The sequence below is a fragment of the Mustela lutreola genome, chromosome 3, assembly GCF_030435805.1.
Source record: "Mustela lutreola isolate mMusLut2 chromosome 3, mMusLut2.pri, whole genome shotgun sequence".
Taxonomy (NCBI): domain Eukaryota; kingdom Metazoa; phylum Chordata; class Mammalia; order Carnivora; family Mustelidae; genus Mustela; species Mustela lutreola.
The window spans coordinates 197,389,802-197,395,801 of record NC_081292.1 but is presented as its reverse complement, the minus strand read 5'-3'; positions in this window follow the sequence as shown (position 1 = coordinate 197,395,801).

Sequence of the window (6,000 nt, the reverse complement as noted above, 5' to 3'; positions counted from 1 at the left end):
AAGTAGATGGAGAGGCAGCCAGAGAGAGAGAGAGAGAGGGAAGCAGGCTCCCTGCTGAGCAGAGAGCCTGATGTGGGACTCCATCCCAGGACCCTGAGATCATGACCCGAACCGAAGGCAGCGGCTTAACCCACTGAGCCACCCAGGTGCCCCGCAAGGTTATTTAATAAAGGGAAAAAAATAGCAGTTTTTTCACATGAATATCTCATCTATCGAGCTTTTCCCTTTCTGCAGGTATTAACATAGGAAAAGGGAGAGATGGAGTTGTTTTTGTTTGAGAGTATAATTTACATTAAATTGCAAGATTTCATTTTTTTTTAAGATTTTATTTATTTATTTGACAGAGCGAGATCACAGTAGGCAGAGAGGCAGGCAGGGAGAGAGAGAGAGGGAAGCAGGCTCCCCACTGAGCAGAGAGCCCGATGTGGGACTCGATCCCAGGACCCCAAGATCATGACCCGAGCCGAAGACAGTGGCTCAACCCACTGAGCCACCCAGGCACCCCTGCAAGATTTCATTTAACTAGGGATCTACAACTAAAATCTGGTTGTGTTCTGTTTTTTGTTTGTTTTCTTGGGGGGCAAGTGGCGTGTGTGTGTGTGTGCGTGTGTGTGTATTTATTTCCAATCTGTAGAATGCGATATGCATGCTTACTCTTTTTTTTTTTTTAAGATTTTATTTATTTATTTGACAGGGAAATCACAAGTAGACAGAGAGGCAGGCAGAGAGAGAGGGAAGCAGGCTCCCTGCTGAGCAGAAAGCCCCATGTGGGACTCGATCCCAGGACCCTGAGATCATGACCTTAGCCGAAGGCAGCGGCTTAACCCTCTGAGCTACCCAGGCGCCCTGCATGTTTACTCTTTTACAAAATTTATTTATTTATTTATTTGACAGAGATCACAAGTAGGTAGAGAGGCAAGCAGAGAGAGGGGGGGAAGCAGGCTCTCTGCTGAGCAGAGACCCCCCCCATGTGGGGGTTCCATCCCAGAACCCTGGGATCATGACCTGAGACGAAGGTAGAGGCTTAACCCACTGAGCCACCAAAGCCCCCCTGCATGTCAATTTTGTTCCACATTTCTTTAGTTTCCTTTTTGATCTCTCCCTCCTCTGGTCTATTTGAATTACAGTCCTTTTCTTTTTCTAAAATTTTATTTATTTATTAGACACAAAGAGAGACAGAGAGAACACAAGCAGGGGGACTGGGAGAGGAAGAAGCAGGCTTTCAGCTGAGCAGAGAGCTCGAAGCGGGGCTGGATCCCAGGACACTGGCAAGGCAGTCGCTTAACGACTGAGCCACCCAGGCGCCCCTGAATTACAGTCTTAATTTAATTTAATTACATGGTAATTGTTGTCATTTACTGAACACTTAAATAAGGTCAACAAAGATATTATCTTGCTTAATAGTCACAATAACTCTGTGAGGTAGATGTTACTCCTATTTTACACACAAGAAAAGTGCCAAGAAGTTAAATCATTTACCCAGGGACCTAAAGATCTGTTAAGTAGTAAGAGGTGAAGCTGAGATTTGGACTCTGCCTTACTTTTGCTGTGTTGTAATTGTGTTGTACTAGTCTGCTTTCCCCACAAATCAGCAGCAACTTGAGGGCAGGGATTATGTATTCTGTATCTTTAACCAGAATAAAGTATAGGGTCTAGAATGTAGTAGACATATAAATGAATGAGCTTTTTTTTTTTTTTTTTTTTTTTTTTTTGAGAGAGAGAGAGCATGAGCAGGGGGAGGGGCAGAGGGAAAGGGAGAAGCAGACTCTGCTCAGCCAGGACCTCGATGGAGGCTCAAAGGCAGATGCTTAGCCAAATGAGCCACCAAGGCATCCTATGAATGAGTTACTTTCAGTATTTTAGAATTTTTAAGCATGCATAAGTCTTATTTTTGGAAAAGCTACATTGAGCTCATTGTGGGCAAGGAATGTTGAAGTTAGACTTGAGGTACTAATGTCAAAGATTAGAGGCCAGCTAACAGTCTGTTCAGGCCCGTATCAGGATGTCGTTCAGGGTCCGGACCTTAGCCTTATAAGTAAGAAACTCAGTTTTGACCAGAAATCCAGAGTTGATTAGTTTAGAGAGGATTGTTCATTTTGTCCAAGTTCACAAGAAAATGAGGAAAGAGGGGCACCTGCGTGTGTCAGTGGGTTGAGCCTCTGCCTTTGGCTCAGGTCATGATCTCAGGGTCCTGGGATGGAGACCCACATCAGGCTTTCCGCTCAGTGGGGTGACTGCTCCCCCACCCCCTGCCTGCTTCTCTGCCTACCTATGATCTCTGTCAAATAAATAAATAAAATCGTTAAAGAAAGAAAAAAGAAAATGATGAAAGAGCATAACGGTAATTAACTGGTCAGAGAGGACACTTTTTTGGGCTGTTCTGAGTTAGGTGACACAACTTCCCAGAACACAGATCACTTCTGTGTTCCCTAGGTAGGCTACCCTCTCTGAAGGCTATCCAAACTGTTATGTCTCAATGTTCTGGAATTTTTTTTTTTTTAAATTTAATTTATTTATTTGACAGAGAGAGATTACAAGTATACAGAGAGGCAGGCAGAGAGGCAGTGAGAGAGAGAGAGAGAGAGAGAGAGAGAAGCAGGCTCCCTGCTGAGCAGAGAGCCCGATGCGGGACTCGATCCCAGGACCCTGAGATCATGACCTGAGCCGAAGGCAGCAGCCTAACCCACTGAGCCACCCAGGCGCCCAGGAATTTTTTTTTTTTAATTCAAGAAACTTTTTAACTAAAATAGTCGGAACTCCATTGAAACATGCTCTTACATAGGATCTATAGGCAAATAAGGGAATTAATATTTTCATTTAGGGGGCACCTGCGTGGCTCAGGCCATAGAGCGTGTGATTCCTAATCTCAGGGTTGTGAGTTTGAGCCCCACTTTTGGTGTAGAGATTACTTAAAAATAAATTCTTTTAAAAAAAGAAAATATTTTCCTTCAAGTACTGATCTGATGGCAGGAAACCCTCAGAAAATGCCAGGCTGGAGGACGCCTGGGTGGCTCAGTTGGTTAAGCAGCTGCCTTCGACTCAGGTCATGATCCCAGCGTCCTGGGATCGAGTCCCACATCGGGCTCCTTGCTCCGCAGGGAGCCTGCTTCTCCCTCTGACTCTGCCTTCCACTCTGTCTGTCTGTGCTCGCTCTCGCTCGCTCTCTCTCTCTGACAAATAAATAAATAAAATATAAAAAAAAAAAAAAAAAAAAGAAAATGCCAGGCTGGAGAGATGACAATAGGCTCATGAAAGGCAATCATCCCGACTCTTGTCGCATGAGCCAAATTGAGCAGGAAAGAAGGCATGGCTGTTAGAATTGGTGGCTTGAGATTTGAGCCTGTTTCCAACCCATGTCCTAACTGCCTCTAGAAAGAGTACTCCAAGTACCCACGGTCTCTTAAAGGAGAGGACTTTGGCAAAACGAAAAATATGTCTCAGAAAAGAACAGGTGAAGAAGCATCAAGCTGCTTCCCTGCTACTTGGAGAGGAACAAGAACCCCTGAAGGTGGTGTCGTACAGAAAATGGGCCATGGTGTGGGCAGCACCTGTGTTCAGTGATGTGGAAGGTGTCACCAGAAAGCGTTACTAGCAGACAGCAGAGCAACGGAATGCAGAGCGACAGGCAGCAGCTCAACAATTCTATGACAGAAACAATCTCTACGGCCCAGCCTCTGGGGATTCCTAAAGGAAACCATGAAGGAGGTTGTGTCATCATGGGTTCTTAACTTCTTTGAAAAGGCAAGTGAGGGTAATAATTAGAGTACTTGTTGCGAGAATTACATCATATGACGAGCATTGAAAACAAATACTAATTGTTACATTGATAAACATGTTAATTCATTAATTTTAAATGGGGTCATTTATTAGTCAGGACTATCATACTGGTCATATTGGTCATACTGTTTTGAGAACATACCAGGCACACTCTTGCTTGGGTGTCTTTAAATAAACTGTTCTCTTTGCCTGAAATAATTTTCCTCCAGATATTGTGAGAGCTGGCTCCCTAAAGTCATTTATTCAAACGTCAACTCAATGAGGCATTTCCTGGTCATCCAGGAATATCTTATTCCCCTATCCTGCTTTCTTTTTCTCTGTAGCACCTAGTATTCTCTATTATATTAGATATTTATGTATTTAGTTTCCTCTCATTAGAATATAAGTTCCATGAAGTGTGGAGATTTTTCCATGTTTTGTTCACTCTTATGTCCTTAGTGCCTTTAAGAATGTTTGACAGAGAGTAAATACTCATATCTGTTGACTACATAAAAGATGTTTACTACTTTAACGACATGAAAGATCCAAGCATCTCCTTCCGTTTATTGCAAGGCACATGGGAGGTCTCAGAACAAAAGGATATCTTTTGCTAATATCAGTTGGTCCCAAGAAGTACAGGGAGCCTGTATTAGTGCCTTGAAATTTAAACCCATTATTCATTCCAGTCTTTCATTCACTCATCACTAGTCATATTTATGTATTTATGTAGGAGTCCCTAACATGAGCCAGATACTAGCTTGGTACTGGGCATCCATCAGTGAAATTTCACAGAGCTTATATTCTAGCTAGGTCAGGGTTGGGGCTAGAGGATGGGGAGAGAACCCAAGACCCAAATGACCTTTGTCATTTCACCATGCTAAGTCATTGCTGAAGTTCTAAGTCCTTCTTCTGGGTTATCTATACTCTCCCATGTTCTCCTCATACTTCTTTGTGCTATCTCCCCTTGACCTAGTACTTTGTTTAATCAAGTATTAAATCTCTTATTTTTCTCTTGCAACAGGGAATTTTCAGACAATTACTGTATTTGGCCGAGATCCAAATCCAAATCCAGAGTCAGCTCTGAACCCGGCACTAAAGCAGCACTGAGCTGATTATATAAATGGCAACGTGCAAATACAACTTCTCGGAGAACCCACAGTAAAGAGGGTGCTCCGTGAATAAGTGGTTTCATTTCTCTCTGAGTAAAGGTTGGAAGCTTTAGATGCAAGAAAAAGAATTTTACTTCCTGCAAACATTTATTCATTAAATGGTTAAGAATTTTTGAAGAGGGGCACCTGGATGGCTCAGTGGGTTGAGCATGAGTCTTTTGATACTTGGGGTTGTAAGTTTGAGCCCCATGTTGGGTGTAGAGATTACTTAAAAAAAAAAAAAAAAAATCTGGGGCACCTGGGTGGCTCAGTGGGTTAAATAAAGCCTCTGCCTTCGGCCCAGGTCATGATCCCAGAGTCCTGGGATCGAGCCCCACATCTGGCTCTCTGATCAGCGGGGAGTCTGCTTCCCTTCCTCTCTCTCTGCCTGCCTCTCTGCCTACTTGTGACCTCTGTCTGTCAAATTAAAAAAAAAAAATCTTAAAAAAAGTAAACTAGACCAAAAAAGATGTATCTTATTAAATGATATGATACCACAAACAGACGCAGGGTTTCCACTTCGCCCACCTACCCTTCTTTTCCCAGTGAAGCCATTTTGGTTTCTTTTGCCTCCCTGACCACGCCGAATCCTACCGGTATAATCAACTATGCTCTGGTCGGTACCCTAGATTCCCCCACCCCTTGATTTTTTTTTTTCCCCATGTTCATCTTTTCTGTTATTCAGTCCAGGATTTTCATTCCTCTAGATCCTAGGTTTCAGAGCTGCTTGAAAAAAAATCAAGTTACTTAGTATTTCAAAACTTTCAGCAGGTTGCAGCTTAATGTTTACAGACAATCCGCACATAAGGCCTGGGAAGTGAGGAAGGAAACTTCGCTCCCATTGTGGAATAATTGAGGTATTTAAGTCAGTCATTCAAACTGAAAAGTCCCAGAAAAGCCAATTCCACTAAGACTAGGACGCCTAAATGTCTACCCTAGGAATCACTGCAGCAAAAATGGGAGAGGCCTTCATATACATGAAAGACATCTGTGCTAAAAACCAGTTTGGCCAGAGAGAAAAGAACCGCCCGCCCTGCTCGCACGTACGGGGATAGTCATGGTGTCATCCTGAGAACCTCACTGCAGGGCAGCGCCA